Source organism: Mustela lutreola, chromosome 13, assembly GCF_030435805.1.
Source record: "Mustela lutreola isolate mMusLut2 chromosome 13, mMusLut2.pri, whole genome shotgun sequence".
Classification (NCBI taxonomy): Eukaryota; Metazoa; Chordata; class Mammalia; order Carnivora; family Mustelidae; genus Mustela; species Mustela lutreola.
Window position 1 is genome coordinate 61,406,997 of NC_081302.1, and position 17,873 is coordinate 61,424,869.

Consider the following 17,873-nt stretch of genomic DNA (forward strand, 5'->3'; position numbering starts at 1 on the left):
TCTGAGGATTAAAATAAAATGACTATAGATCAATTAAAAAATTGACTTTTAGGAGCGCCTGGGTGGCTCAGATCATGATCTCAGGGTCATCGGGCTCTCTGCTCAGTGGGGAGCCTGCTTCCCTTCTTTTCTCTCTGCCTACTTGTGATCTCTCTCTCTCTGTCAAAAAAAAAAAAAAATTAAAAAAAATTTTAAAAATTGATTCTTAGAGGTTTCTAGGTGGCTCAGTCAGGTAAGCAGCCTGAGATCTGGTTACAACTCAGGTCATGGGGCGCCTGGGTGGCTCAGTGGGTTAAGCCTCTGCCTTCGGCTCAGGTCATGGTCATGGTCTCAGGGTCCTGGGATCAAGCCCTGCATCGGGCTCTGCTCAGTGGGGAGCCTGCTTCCCCCTCTCTCTATGCCTGCCTCTCTGCCTGCTTGTGATCTCTCTCTCTCTGTCAAATAAATAAATAAAATCTTAAAAACAAAACAAAACAACTCAGGTCATGATCTCGGGGTTGTGAGATCAAGCCCTGTGTGGGCCTCTGTGCTTACTGGGGAATCTGCTTAAGATGCTCTTCCTCTCTCTTTCCTTCTGCCCCTCTACATGCTCTCTCTCTCAAGTAAATAAACAAAATTTTTAAAAACTGACTTTTAGAAAATTTCAAGCTGTCTTATTAAGGATTTGAAGGACAATCTGCATTTAAGTTCTGACAATAGGGCATTAACTATAAGGGGCATAAAGAAATAACTTGAGGAGAAAATTAAATGAAAATGAAACAAAAAAAAATTTTGAAGAAATTTATTTACTGGATGTACCAGGAAGACTGAAACTAACAGTCTAGACTAAAAAGTCAGGTGTGACTACTGACAACCTGACATGTATCTGTTTCAATTCTGCATTCAACTTATTCCTGTTTCATACAGAAATCACTCTGAAAACTCAATTTCAGGCAAAAAGATAGTGTCAACGGGCAAGACTGCACTGAATAGTCTAGGACTGTTACCTATATAGTATGTACACTTAAACTTGAAATCCCTATTACAGCAGAATTCATCATATGTGTATATTTATTTCCTATTTTAATTAAGGCCTGTGCTATTAAATTTTGTCTTGTTTTCGTTTTCCCAAGAAAACATCAAAACTAACTTCATAAATAAGAAATTCCCTCTTAATATTCTTTGAATCATCCATCTTGAACTGAGAAGTTGCTCAGGAAGGATAAATAATGACTCCACCTCCTTTCTGTAATTTTGGCACTAAAACTCAAATTTTATGGCTACCACTTTGTTGACAGCAGAAACAGCCTTGCATAGACAAAAGATCAGATTTCATTAATTTAAATTACTCTGTTGAACACATATATGTCAAACATTTAAGATCTTAAAGACAGGAACAATTGACATTTAATTAAACATTATCTAATTCTCAAAAAGAGCAATTATTTGACCAATGACTGAAAAACGGTTATAGCACATTGTAAATTTTCTGTGTTCATAAACCTTAGGACATACCCTTGTAAGAGCTTCGACTTGATATATTGAACTAAATTAATATCAAATGGTATTTGCAAACCTTCTTTACTACCAAATGCTGACAGTACCTAGCACCCTTATAAATTTTTTTGATTGTAAACACTGCTTACCACTAATTGAAGTGCCAAAAGAGAAATCTGTTCTTTTTTTTTATCTCTTTTGGCACAAATCTTTCTCCCAGAAACATTCACATTATAAAATTATTCAAGATAATTAAAATTTCCTCATGAGTGCCACAGGTAGACAGCAATTTGTAGAAGACTGAATTTCAATTACAAATATGTAAAAACAGACTATTCAGCTATATTTAGTAACTCATACCAAAAGCATTACATTTTCATTGAAAATACAACAGAATTTATATCAGTTGCAATATTACTTACTTACTGCCCTACTAACATTCTGATTTTATTTGCAGTACTTTTAGTCAGCCCCACATTTAAATTACTTCTTAACAAAGATTTTACTTACTTATTTGTGAGAGAGAACATGGAGGAGGGGGGAAGGGAATTAGAGTCTTTGCTGAACAGGAAAGCTGGGCAGGACGGGGGTAGGGGTGGCGGTGGGGTTGTACTCCAGGGCCCTTGATCCCAGGACTCTGGCATCATGACTGAGCTGAGGGCAGATGCTTAACTGCCTGAGCCACCTAAGTCTTCCTACATTATTTATAATTAAAAAAATGAGGGGCGCCTGGGTGGCTCAGTGGGTTAAGCCGCTGCCTTCGGCTCAGGTCATGATCTCAGAGTCCTGGGATCAAGTCCCGCATCGGGCTCTCTGCTCAGCGGAGAGCCTGCTTCTCTCTCTCTCTCTCTGCCTGCCTCTCCATCTACTTGTGATTTCTCTCTGTCAAATAAATAAATAAAATCTTAAAAAAAAAAAAAAAAGACTATTTTTTTTCTAATATGGTATAATTAGCAATATGCCATTGCTATTCTTTTGTTAACTTTGATAACATTTCTAAAAACTTACCTACTCAGTCCAATGTGAGAAATAATTTTTGTCATTTATATTTATATTAGACTAGTTATCTATAGCAGGAAAATAATCAGTCTCCTGAATTACAAGGTCTCTTGTTTCCATGACCTTTTTAAAAATTTTTTTATAGGACTAACAATGACAGCCCTGAATGAATTTTCTGCTTTATCTTCTGTTTCTTATTTAAAAAGTCAGTGTCTTAAAATTTCTGTTATAGATTAGAAAGAAGCAATGATCTTTACTGAGCACAGTACACCTAAAGGTGTTATTTCATTTACCACCAAATGACATACCTAGTTATTTTAAGTTTATACAACAGAAATATGTAATCTAAGCATATGTACCCAAAACTGCAACGTAAAAAAACAAAATACCGCTCAAAAAAGAAAAAGTGGGAAATTAAGGGAAGAAATGATTATTTCTGAATGTTTTATGTTAAGTGATAAATATAAAAATGAACCGTAAACAATATGTAAAAATGAACCTGAAACACTGCTATTATTTAATTCTGGCAGCATTAGGTATAATGAAACACCAATATTCTATAAATTCTGGAATATCTACAGTCCGCAAGTTGGGAATAGTTTAAAAAATACCCCTTTCTTAAAGAATGGCATTAAACAAACATAAGAGAATGACAGATGAGGGGATATACCCACATAATCATATAGAATTACTGAATACTGTCACTATGTACCCATTTTTCTAGGCACTGTTTAATTGGAAAAATCACCATTTTAATAACTAAGATTAAAAAGAACTCCACACATACTACCTAGAACAACCAGAAAACATTCCAATTATAAAATATAGCAAATGACCTATCTTTAAAAGATGCTGGACAATATGCAAGAAAGGCTATTTGTTTAGAAATTTAAAAAGGAGATGAAATAAGATTAGGAATATGACGTTATCTATGCTTATAAATCTGTTAGAAGTTAAAGAATACCTATTTCTTTTTGAAAAGTTGACTGTTCTCTAGTATATACAGTTGGGAGTTCAATACCAATCAAAAAGATTTCTTTTTCTAAGATTTAAGCTAAAGTAAAACTCAGCTGGCTTCCAAGGGACCAATTAAGGAACTTATGCCCAAGCTATATAGGATTCTTTGGGGATTTGTAAATGTTTCCATTATAGTTTTCCAGAGACAAAAATATAAAAAGGAAAAAATCGGAGAAAGAAGTGACCTGTGGTATTTGGCTACTACTCTTCCAACTGGCTCATTAATAAAGGTTTTCAATATTTAATTGATTTCTACCCTAAAAACTACTTACTGAGTTCAATGGCTGATCTTCTACGATCATAAGGTCACTCCTCAACACATATACATTACTTACCAAGTCACTAATATAATGGTATTAGATGAGATAAGAGAAGACTGTGATGCACTGGTTTTCACCTCAATGGGCGATCCCTCAACACCAAGGTCAGAAAATAGTCGCACGTGAGTTCTTTTATTTAGAGATATAGAATTAGCTCAAGGAAGAGACAGAAATGAATCTTTTTTGGTAACTGATTACCAGGAAAATAGTTATCTTGTACAGTTACAATGACCTTGATTTTAGAGTTTTTTTAGGGGTATGACATTAATTTCAGCTAACCTGTTAGAATTTTTAAGTTTCTTGGGGCACCTGCATAGCTCAGTTGGTGGTTAAGCGTCTGCCTCTGCTCAGGTCATGATCTCAGGTTCCAGGATCAAGCCCCAACAGGGCTCCCTGCTCAGTAGGGAGTCTGCTTCTCTCTCCTTCTGCTCTTTCCTCTGCTCATGCTCACTCTTTCTCACTCTCTAATAAATGAAAGCCTAAAAAATAAAAAAAGAATCTGTTTCTCAAAACTTAAATCAATCAGGGTAAAAACATTTCTTATTCTCATCTCAGAAAGGTGTGCACGTGCATATATAAAAGGAAGGAAAAGTGACTGCCTTCCTATTTTTCCTACCTTCTGAAGTTTAAAAGTTTAATTTTAAGTATCTCACAGAAAAGTCTGCAGTGCAATCTTGTGAAATGCAAAAATAAATGAAAAAACTATTTCTCAAGTGAAGAGAATATTTCTAATTTATAAAACCATTAAATAATTGTTAGTAAACCTGATTCATGATGATAATAAAAAAGATAATTAGTCATATATAAAGTCCTTTGAAGAAAAAGTGTTTAAGATTGTGATTCTCGGGGTGCCTGGGTGGCTCAGTGGGTTAAAGCCTCTGCCTTCGGCTCGGGTCATGATCCAGGGTCCTGGGATTGAGCCCCGCATCAGGCTCTCTGCTCAGCAGGAAGCCTGCTTCCTCCTCTCACTCTGCCTGCCTCTCTGCTCTCTGCCTACTTGTGATCTCTGTCTGTCAAATAAATGAATGAAAAAAAAAAAAAAGATTGTGATTCTCAAATTCAGAGATGATAAGGCCTGGCTGTAAAATACTTCTCAAAATCGAAACTTACCCAAAGCAATGACATTATTCTTGCTCTAAACTGGGTTAAATCAATACCAAACTTCAGTGTGTAGGGGGTAAGGGGAGATCAGAAAATTGTCAATAGGGGTGCCTGGGTGGCACAGTTGATTAAGTGTCCTGCTCTTGATTTCAGCTCAGGTAATGATCTAAGGGTCATGAGGTTGAGTCTTGCATCAGACTGAGCACATGGGGCCTGTTTAAGATTCTCTCTCTCCCTCTGCACTTGCCCCCCGCACCACAGTTGCTCTAAAAAAAAAAAGTTGTCAATCTAGGCTAGTAGGAAAAAAATTCAGAAATAAAGCAAAACCTGTAACCAAACACTAGCTTTTTATAAAAATGGTTGAGGTTAATACTAAATATTAATTGAGAGTTAATACTTACAAGATAAGAACTGCTGGGCTAAGTAGGGGACTGTTTTATTATGGTCTTCATTTTATCAATATCAAACCTAGGAAAAAAAAAGAGTGAAGACTTTAAAAATTTGATTACATTATAAAAGTTAGAAAATTTTCAACTGGGTTGATAATCATGATTTTCTGATCCTTATACAGCACAACCACAGATTATAGACACCCAGCAGCATTTGTATATTTTAGTCTAAAGTAGCTTAATTGCTTAATTTCTCTTCTCTATTACTATTTCCTTCTCAAAGTATAAAAGTCAAATATGTAAATGCAACTAAAACTAATACTTCAATGTCTAATTTGGAGCACATTGAGCTTCTAGAGGACATCATACAATTGCAGATATTTCAAGATAAATTCAAGATCATACCTCAAGACTGACCAGTCTTTCTCTTAGGCATATACATACACACATGTATACAATCGCAAAATCTAAAAATCCATATATTGTCCAAGAATTCTACTGTGATACAGTATAAATACAGAGCTTAAACTGGGGTTTCAAATGTTTACAGATATGTTGGAAAATAATGTTATATCTATAGCCATAGCAATAGAAAATATTATTATGAAATAACATGAAAAATGCAGGAGTAGTGATAAGAAAATTGATTCCAAGGTTGTTCTTTATTTACAAGAGCAGGAAGAATTAAAAGCCAGTATGCAAAGAAAGGAAACATTACTGCTTATCTTTAAAATTGAAAAAATTTAAAAATATACTAATTTAAACTGGTTAGAACGTTTACTTTCTGTGGGCCATGACTGTAACTTGTAGTTCTTGATACCAATTAATGCTTAAGCACTTACTATAAGATATAGAATAGAATAAGTAAAATAAACTCATCTATGCTTTTAATGGAGCACTCTTTTTTTTAATTTTTTTATTTTATTTATTTATTTGACAGACAGAGATCACAAGTAGGCAGAGAGGCAGGCAGAGAGAGAGGAAGGGAAACAGGCTCCCTGCTGAGCAAGAGCCAGACCTGGGGCTTGATCCCAGGACCCTGGGATCATGACCTGAGCTGAAGGCAGGGGCTTTAATCCACTGAGCCACCCAGGGGCCCCGTGACTAAATTCTAATATACTACCATGCTTATTTTGTTTTATGTGTCTTTTTTTTTTTTTTTTAAGAAAAAAAGACCATACATACAGTTGAGTCCTTTCTGTACCGTACCCTGATCCCATTATCCTTCCTAACATAAAATCACAATCTTGAATTTGGAAATTTATTTCCTATGCACGCTTTTACACTACTACTATTGTAAATTCAAGTACTTAAAACATGTATCATTGTTTTCAAGGTTTATTAAAATGTATATTATATACACACATTCTATAAATGTTATTATACATACATATCCTTTTGTAGTTTGTTTTTGCTGAAGACATTCATTCATGATAATACACAGAGCTCACTTTAATAGCAGTATAATAAACAGTTCATCATATGACTATGCCACAATTCACCATTCTCCTGTTGCTTAATGTTTACAGTGCTTTTGATTTTTTTCTATTAAAAATAAAAGTAATAAGACTTTGCCATACATGTCTCAGTTTATCTAGAACATCTACGAAATGGAATTGTTGGGTTCAAGCCTATGTATACTCAATTTTACTAAGATATTGTCAGATGCTCTCACAAGGAGCATATGGAAAGTTCATTTTCTCCAAGATCTTGAAGTACATTTAAGAAAAAGCGCCACTATCTAGAGGAGTATTTTCAAAATTCTTAAGTGATCAAATCCTTCTGTTTTTATCAAGTGTAGGTCTAACATAGGTATACTAAATGTTTTAAACAAAAGAGACTAAAATTTGTTTTAGGGTATCTGCACAAAAATAAAGCTTTCATGATAGAGATTTTCCTCATATGACTGAGGAAATAGCAAGACTTCATCTAGAACTATTGTGGTAGAAATGGTAAGATTCAGCATTAGTTACTAAGCTTAGATTCACAATGACCAAAGAGGGTAGGGGGAGCAGAAAATATAAATGGTTAATTATTGTGAAGAATCCTCCATTTCATTTTGGGCAGTGCTCCTCACATGTGGTACTTCTAAAAAAACCCACTTGGAGCTTGTAAAAAATACAAATTCCTGAGTCCTAGGGCTCCAGAGAATCTGATTCAGCAGGTCTGATAAAATGCTTTGTTCTTCTAAGTTATTCTGGTCCATAGATACTTCAGTAATTCATAGTAAAAACAAGGTGTTTTAAATATAAAGGATTTTGTAACTCATTTTTTAATTAAGAGAGGTAGCTAATTAAAATGTTATCTGTTAAATTACATCAACACGAATTACATCAAACATCCTGGTAATAGCAAAAAAAAAAAAAAAAAAAAGTTATGGTTGAATGTTTGACACTTCATGTTAAACCAGGTTTTAGGCTCATTTATTATTTCGGGTAAGCACATACTACAACAAAGCTTGTTTTGATAGTATTAGGAGAAAATTCATATTCTGAATTTACTGTTATTGGAAATGGAAAATATTAAGAGTGGGTGTGATTAGTTGTGATTTTAATGAAGGTAACCAAGGAAAAACAATGATTACCTTTTTAAAAGAATGCTACTGCAAATGTCAAGACTTTAAACTGGGACATTAGGTTTATACACTAAAAATGTCATTTGTAGTTTTCCACCTAGAATGCTACAAATAAAATTGGAACTTTAATAGCAATTTAATATTCACTTCCCTGTAATTACGACCTATTGTAATTTTATTCAGGTACAAGATGAGAAAAATGCAGATATTTAGGTTATGCAAATATGTGCAAATTCAAATTGTAAAAATAAAAAAACCCTATTTATATTACAAAGCCCTATTTCTAAAAGATTTAGAATAATCTTTATTTCTAGATATAAAGTTCAGATATACAACATTTTAATAGAAAATGTGAAGACTTGCTGAGTTTCCAGCTGTAGCCTGCTTTGTGATTAAATTAAACACTAAGCAGTATGGGGTATTCTTTTTTAGTTATAGTGAAATCAACAAGAATTTGGCCTTGTTTAGACTAGGCTACAAAACAGAGATAATATGGGCCCAGAATATGGCTCCAAAGTGATAGAAACACTCCTGTGTGGCCATAGTCAACTTTTCTTTCCTTAATATAACACCTAGCTTGTGCTATCCAGTAACAATTTTTTTCAATCTACCAGCTTGAAAGTGAAAAACACGAAACACACCAAACATAATTCCAGAAACAAGATGATTTTCCATTCAAACAGATGGAATTAACTGATAAAAATTAAATGAACTAAACCCACATAGTACATAATAGAAAATAATGTAAGTCTACCAGCTATAAGCAGAAAACTAAGTTTCCTTTATGCAGCTTGGAAGAAAGTAACTTTTTGTCAAAGAATATATTCATTATACTATATATGGGTTATAATGATAGTTGGGCCCTTCCTACCTGGTCTGTAAAAGCTCCTGCAGCTCCTTTGGCCATCATTATTACATATTGATGCTATTCTATACAACAGCTGACAAAGAGTAGCAATCTCCCAGCCCCTGTTCCCAGCTGTAAGGGACAAGAACAAGGGCTGTGGTGATACTTGTTTATTCATTGTTGTTGCTGCTGCTACTGAAGCAGCAAGCTAAGAAAAGCATATGCAACTGACACAGAAGACAAAAATGATTCTAGTCCAACCTACCTAACAGGTCAGCTTTCATCATTCTATGATAAAATTGCTTAAAGAGAAAATTTTTTTTTAAAAAAATTAGGACGGGAAGAGAAGAAGAAAGGACAAAATGAATGTTCTGATCAGAAAGGGAACCCATAATGTATCTAAGGAAAAAAATTAATGACACTTGTAATAATCTTCAGCTCCTAGTTTAGATTTAACTCAATTATCAACATTCTCAGAAGAGTTTTAACAAGGTTTGGCATGAATTCATAAATCTGTATTATCTTTCCTATCCACTCTACTGGAAAATAAGTACCTAAACTTTAATCAAGAAATGAAATTATATTTTGCTTATAGAAAGTTCCAGGCTCCCAAGTTCCACATATCTAATCATCACCATATGTTTGACATCAGATCCTATTAACAAAGAAGTAAGATTTTAGTCCATAAATATTTTTTAACAAAAACTCCAACCATTAAAAAAATTCCTACTTGTAATTTATTTACTTTAAATGTGTACTACAAAGCTAAAAACTGAGTATAAGTACATAAGATCAATGATGAGTAACAGAGAATATTTATTCTGTCAAATTATCTTTAAACGTGATGTTAATTATGGGTTTATAACTTCAATTTTAAATGCAATCTTTATCCTTTAATACCTTAGGCAATTTTTGATTTTGAAAAATATTTAGGAAGTCAGAAAAATTAGGAATCTATAAATTATTTTTAAAAGGCTAGAATTGGCTGATAAGTCTAAATAAGATCTAGTCAAGAAGGCTAGATTTGGGATTTTTTAAAATAAAAGTATCAAATACAGTCATATTGAAAATTCAGATCAAAATATTTTGGGAAAAAGGGGAAAAATATTTTATTTTTATAAAAATTACAAAAACAATTGTTTCTGCTTAGTAGCAGTCCAAAAACAAATAATACTAATAAAAATAAAAGAAATAATTCTGAGGATCACAGGATAACAAAAGTACTAAATATTTTTATTATGAAAGCCAGAGAACGGAAAAAACTGACAGCAAATATCAAAAAAGGATTTTTAAAAATTAAGACATTTACAAAACAGTAATAAATTAATAAACTATTAACTAGCTGATTAATCGGTCTCAGGAACTACATTTGAAACACACTGCAAGCTTCTCTTCCAAGTGACTCTCATCATGAAACAAGAAAGTAAAACTAAGTCAAATCATATATGTTAATGAAATACCAAGTGTGATTTGGGGTGCTAAGGACTGAAATTCTACTTCAAAATACTTAATGAAAAATTTAAATCATCTCATTAATTAAATAACACAGTTTGAAGGTGCTTAGAAAATAAAATTCTGAAAAGAAATAATAGATTAAATATATATTTTATTTGTTGGTCAGAAAATAACCCAAAATATACACAAAATTGCTTCAAACATTTAAAAAAATTTTAGAAAGTTAATTGTCTATTCTTTAGTGATTCTCAGCAACATTAGAAAATCTCAATAAAGGAAGCTGTTACAGCTGAGAAATTGCAAATGTTGTCCTTATAAACTAGAATTATACATCAATGACAAATAAAGAATAATTTTAAGTCCCTTCAACATGTAGACATGTTAAATTACTTCTGTTCTAGTTTATCCAAAATATTCTTTCCCCCCAAGAGTAACTATTTCAACAAAACAGGAACATTGACAGTATAGCTATATTTTAGGAACAATTAAGAATTTTTTCTTGAGAAAATGAATGTCATTTAAACCAGAAAGTGCATTTAACCAAAAATATAATTGCTGCACAAAAAAGAAGTCTATCAGTGAAAAAAAAAAAGTAAATCCTTTCCTCCAAATCGTGACATAATAAACTACTTATCAAGGTTTAGCTAGATATAATCAGGTTTGCAAATTTAAAACACTCAAAATCCTTAGAAAATGTCCTTTAAGGGGTAAAGGCTAGCCAATCACGCATAGCAGTAAAAACCTTTATTAACCTGTCTCCTAAAAGAACATATACTACTAATTAGGTTAAAGTTTCTTACTCTGTAAGAGCTGACCAAATACAAGAAAACTATTAATATTTGCATCAAGTCTCTTAGATGTTAAATTATTTAGGAAGCTAAAAATCTGGAAGTTTATAAGCCAATATATAGCTATAGAGGGATGATTTTATGATGCTAAATATTTGTGTTCAAACAGTAAGTTTTGACAATTTTAAAGATCTCAAATCATAAACACTCTAAATCAGAAAGAACTCTGGATTTATGTCTTTATTTAAAATATGAATTCAAAAACTATGTTTATTCCTCCCTTTAATAGTAGGCTGTGTGTAAAAGATATCTGGATTAAAAATGATAAACTGAATCTAGTTTTTTTTTTTTCCCCACTCAGAAACCGTATTTTTCACTTTTCATCTTAATGTTTTCTAATCTGAAAATCACTGGTTAAATCGGAGGGGGGGGGGGAGTTGTATTCGATTTGATCTTATTCAAACTAAGCTGCTTTTTCATAACATTCTCAAGTCTAAGTTATAAAGACATTCTATACCTTGTATTTATCTTGAACAATATAGTGACACTTTACAGTATAATGACATCAATACCTGAATGTTACCCTTACATTAAACTGATTTGTATTAAATTTTAACATTTTATGTAACATTAACTGGTAGTGGATTCATATTCCTGGATTATCTAATATCTAATAATAAATATCAGATATCAGTTTTTAATATTTTGGTATATATCTCAATGTTCAAAAACACATTGGAGAATTTGTTTGGAAAAAACTAAACGTTGTTTAAAGATACAAACAGTTCTATGACCACAATTACACTTTGTTCTTAAGACTAAATTATATTTTTCTATGAAAATAAATCTTTATCTCCCATATCCAATATATATAAAGTAAATATTTTTAGGTGAAAAAAAATTTAAAGAAAAAATTGTAGTATGCTCTATTTTTAGAAGACCTCACTTTAGCAAATAGTTTTTTAAAAAAAATTTGGTTAGTACTTTATCATGAGACTAATATTTTTAACATGGAAAAATTAATCAATACTTAGTAATATTGTTCAATAAATTCATTTATATTATACTAGATCACTATTTAGCAATCAAAATTTTTATTAGGTATCTGAAACTTTCAACTAAAACTATAAAAATGAAAATAAATATACTAGAAAAGTGGCTTTTCTGATAAAGAATTTTGGAGTTAAAAATAAGTTACTGGAAGTTTTGGCAGTTTACATTTTTAGAGTTGCAATTTTTCATATTAATAATTTAAATATTTTACTCAGAGTATTTATGAGTAAGATAGTAGTTTCTGCTTAAGAAAGTGGGTTTTTCAGTTTCAACCAAAATGCCACTTTTGGTTAGGATGGTATTTGGAATACTCTAAATTCTCTTAAAATAGTCTAATCTTATCTAATTTTATAGGCTTTACCTATCACTATCCCTGCCAAAGAGTTGAGCACCAAATTCTATTTGATTTAAACCTCCCAGTTTGAGATGGAAAGTCCTATTTAATTCATATATATATATAACCTTAAGAAAAAAGAAAAATCACTCTATGTACTTATTTTTAGAATAACTTCAATTGGAATTGGACCTAATAAAACATAATGAGAATATCAATTATATTTAAAAATGTGGAGTTTTAATAATCAAGAGAAGTCCACTTGGGCCACTTCACAGATTTCTATTAATAAATCTTCATTGATTTTAGATCACTTAAAAAAGTTCTAGCTTTACTGTCTAGTCCAATTATATTGCAAAGATATAAAATATTACCCTTTTAAAATTCATTAGTATACCTTAATCTCCTATCATGTTCCAATGCATTATGTGAGTGTTCAATCAAAGAAGTTAGGTTGTTCTCCAGAATTGGCTCTCTCCTAAAGGTCAAAACCTGCAATAAAAATGTCATGTATTATAGCATGAAGACACTCAACAGATTTCCGCCTCCTAAAGTTCCACAATTGATTCCTGAACACTGAGGTAAAATCTTCAAAATGACCCCAATCTTGCCTGTGTTCAAAGAAAACCTAACTTGAAAATAATGTTTTTTAAGTAGAAATAACTTGATTAGAAACACCTGTGATATGCTTTATCATCTGAAGCCTCTTCAAGCAAATCAGATTAATATGTTTCTGCTTTCATTTCTCTTTAGGGCACTCATTTTTAAAGTTGTGCGTGTGTGTAGGTAAGTACTGGAGGACTGTTAAAGGGGACTTCATAAAGAATATATCAGAAATATAGTTTGTGCTTCCAAAACTCATAAAATCCATAGTTAACAAAAACTATTCAAAGGATAGATTTTTAACTACCTTTCTCCCCAAATCATTGAATATTTTAATGATGACAGAAATTACCATTATTATAGTTTAGTCTTTTGCCTTGCCTGTGTGAACAAATTATACTGATATTTCTGAATATTTTAAGACATTACGGTTCTAACAGAACAAAATTTACAATTAAATTTTTAAGCAAAATATTTATTAGTAAAGGTGGATGGCTATTGGGCCAATGGTTTTTTAATATTTCCAAATAAATGTGGTGTAATCAAATGTATACAAGAAGCTTCTTCATTTTTTCCACCTGAATCTTAATGATTTAGTGGCAATCAACCATCTAAAAATATAGTTTAGTTAAATTACCAAAGGCTTGTAACATATCATATGTTAACCATAATGCTTTTATTTAAGGATAGCTTAGGAAAAGAAATGAAAACCAAAAAAAACTTTATTCCTCTGCCGCCAAATAGTTGACTGTTTAATGACAAAACCCACACAAATGTAACTGACAAATACCAATCCAAATACCATGACACTTTTAAAAATTAAAATCACTTCCACACAGTCTTCCTCAAAAGACACAGTTTTCTGTATTTAAGCACTCTGAAAATTCAGGTATCGTAACTTTAAAAATCACAGAAAAATAGAAGAAACCAGTATGTACTCCATGCCAAATGTTAAGTTTTTAAATAGTAGGGAAACAGCAAATACTAGATAATAAAGAACAAAAGACATTTGAAAGTAAGACAAATATTAAACCAAATGTGTGTAAGAAAAAAAGATGTAAAAAAACCCTCTGAAATAGTTTAACTCAATGCCAAATCTATTACAAAATACAGTTTATTATTTATATTAAGAACCCAGGGCAAAGTCTTTTCAGTGCAAAGATTTTTTAGTGAAATAAGACTGGAATAATCCAAAGTATATTAAACTTCTCATAATTTGATAAAAAATGTTAAGAATAAAACTCATATATACATAATTTCAAATCCAGTATTTGAAATTTATCTCTCTAAAACGAGATCCTAAAAGGAGACAGAGAAGAGGAGAAAAAAAGGCAAAAGAAAATCATTTCCCTATAAGAAAGCAATATTTATAGGAAGGCTTTACAATTATTTATATATGCAAACAGACAAATATACAAACATGTATTAGTAATGTGATATTCTAAAATTGATGCTACTTTTATTTAATCACAACTTTAAAATTCTAATACTGTCACTTGTAAAAATTTAAAGCAAAAATGGCTTAATCTAATTTTTGACACTTGTTTGAAGAAAGTGTTTGTTATTACTGATTTCCTTTGGTCTTAAAGAGATTTGGGGCTACCAAATTTCAGCAAGTCATAGTCTGAGCCTAATTACATGCCAGAATTAGTTGCCTGGCCACAGTGTTTCTAACTTTGCTGAATAAAAATTAATAATAAGAAATAAAACTACATGTAAATGAATAGTATGACAATTCTAAGAAGTGTTTTCTAGTTGTAAGACCAAATAACCTGTTTCTTCCAAAAAAGGGTTAAAAAAAAAATCACTGTGGGAATTACTAAGCTTCACTAAACAAAAGGGAAAAAAGGCAAGAGCAAATTTAAGGCCATTAATTTTTTGAAATGAGATAAATTTTTATAGAATAAAATTTCAAAATTGTGTGTCTGATTCTTTTTAATTGGAGAAAACTTACGTAACATGTAGAAGAGATATCTAATACAGTGTCTGGGCACTTATTTTTTCTTTTAGTAAACCAAATTAACTGACCAATATCAGTATTTCTGGATGAAGTACACTGTGACATTTTGAATAGTAACTGCATACCAATAAACAGAAATGTATATTTATACACGTTTTCACAAAACAAAAACCAGACAAAAATGTAGTACACAAAGCATGATGAAACAGGGAATCCAGAATACGAAAGCTATTTTGAAATTTTCATCCTTAGTTCCAGTTCTTGATAACGTTAAAAGTGATATTAATTTGATCAGAAAAAAATGTGGTGTTACACGTAAACACCTTAGGCTGCATTTTGTAAATGTACAACTAAGACAAATTGACAGCATTAAAACAAAGCCTAAAATTGCCCTTTTATTTGGATTTTTAAAAATACTATGAAAGGCAAACAAATGAAAATCAGTGCTACCCGGAAGACAAACACCTTACCTTCTCTAGCTCCCTCTCCCTCACGTTATATAAACTTAGCTTTTAGAAAGAGAAGAGCTACTGTAGCAACACCTTTCCCCATCATTATTTTCCAGTGATAATATAGGACTTTTCTAGTCCTCACAATAGAAAATAAATTAGAATTATCAATTTCCATAGAGTAATATGTATAATACACATAACAATAAAAAAATACATCTGTTGGCTGTCATACCTACATGCCCACAAATCTAAAAACCCAAATCTTCCTCTTATCTAGCATCACAAGGGAAAATATCTTGAACGCTGTGGATTTTATTTAGGTGCTAGTGCATTCTCAAGCTTTAAGTGTAGTATTTTAAATAAAATATTTATTCACTTCTTTTAAAAATGGCTTATTAAATAAAACAATTCTTCACCATCACCCCTCAAAACAAAAAAATCCCATAAACAAAAGCACTAAAAAAGTAGGGTTAAATTTAACCAGGCTGGTGGAATTTAAAGACTTCCCCCACCCCACCCTCAGAACTCTGCAAGTCACATAATAATTTGAATGAAAATTAAAACACAAAACCCCATACAAATATAAAAAAGCAAAACCTGCTAGATCTGTTATCATAGATAAAATTACATTTACAATAGAAATGGGGTCTCCTACAACTTCATTAAGTCAAATTTTATAGAAAGGATAATTAGCACCTTTCATGAAATTTTCATGAGATGATTCAAAATAAACAGCTTTGAAAAAAGGTAATGAACAAAGATTATGTAATTGCAATTCCTGTTACAAAGGCAAAACACAATAGTATGATTTACAAACTCAGCTATTCCACTCAATATAAATTATATTTATAGCTCTACAGAGATTTATAAAAGTTGTGGGATCTTTTCATTTGAGTATTTTCTAATAATGCATATTTGACCTAATGTGAAACCATAAACTGTTAAGTTTCAAAATTTCAACCGCTATTCATAAAAGAACACTGATTTCTATTAAATTCAAAAAAATCTTTAAAAAAAGCATCTGCAGCTATTTTGTTTATCACTGAGTTTACCGATTTTCTTAGAAAACCACACCCGCCTTTTATCAAGATGCAATTAAACGGAATGACAAGCTTGGTAATAAATAGAAATATATTGACGGCTGTCTCAAGCAACATTAAACAAAAATCAACTGAAAACCAACCAAGTAAGACACAACACACCCACACTGTTGTATGCAATGTATTTCTTCACAGTGAATTTATCAAAGGAATGAAATCATACATAGGCACCTGTGCATACTTACCTGTAGTACTGTTTAAATTATGCAAGATAAATTTCTTATAAAGTTTTAGTCCACAGCAATGGCTGAATTAGCAAAATCCATGTATTTTAAGTTACATGTGAAAAAATTTAAATACATCCAATTTTTATGTAGAATGTGGAGAAGCTCATTCCTAAGAAAATTAAAGTTTCTTTTCATCAAAATAAAAGAAACTATTCTCCTGTAATCTCCATCGAATATGTAGCTTAAGTTGGAAAATTTCTGTCAAAGAAATAAAAAACCTAGATCGTACAGTCAGTTTTTAACCAAAAAAGAACGGAAGCAAATACGTTAAAGTCTTTGCAATTTCAACCAGCAGAATTAAAATTTTTAAGAAAACTGACTCCTCAGTTTTACTTTTAATATACATTTCAGAACCATTCGAAAGTCCTTTATGGAAGAAAAAAATATTAAACTCCAGCTCAGCCCCCCCAACTCCTCGTCTTAACGTTTCCTATTTCCGTGTTCTCTAAAAGTATAATTTTTCGGAAAGCCGAGAATTGTAATCTAGTGTTCAACATTCAAACCCCCCAGTCCCGCTCTCTTCCAGCCAATCAGGGGGGTGACAAGTCCGGTGTTTTGGGAACTCCGTTAGATACATTTTGAAAAACATCACTTTGCGCTCTCCTATTCTCCTCGGGGATAGATTCTAAATGAGGGCGGGTCCTCTGGTCTTAATAGAAATAAGAAATCGATCAATCGTTACATCAATTCCAGGAGGAAAAACACTTTAGGCAGGTGGTCCTAAAGAATGTAAGATTGCGGGTTCCCAGAAAGCGTTATTCCTCTTTGCGAACAATTGAACTGCTGCTGCAAAACCCATCTCCGGCATATTCGCAACCCAGAGCCGCGCGCCCCACACGCAAAACACCACACTAGCAAAGGGTTAATCAGAGGTGCCTTCAGCGCGGAAAAAGACTCAAAACCTAATATATCTTTAATGAAGAATTTTTACAAAGGCCATTATTTATAAAGTACTACTTAAAGTTAAAGCCGTCACTGGCCCAAATCATTCAAGAGTTGTCGACTAAGAATTGGTAGAAACTACGAGGATAAAAAAAACCACTAAAGGGAAAGACAAATAACAGCCCTCTTCCCTCCGCCTCAGAGTCAAGAGAGTTCCCGAGAAAAGGTGGGGATTGCAAAATTACCGTTAAGTTGTCCGGGCTAAGACTTTTCGGGAGGAAAACATCAATAGTTT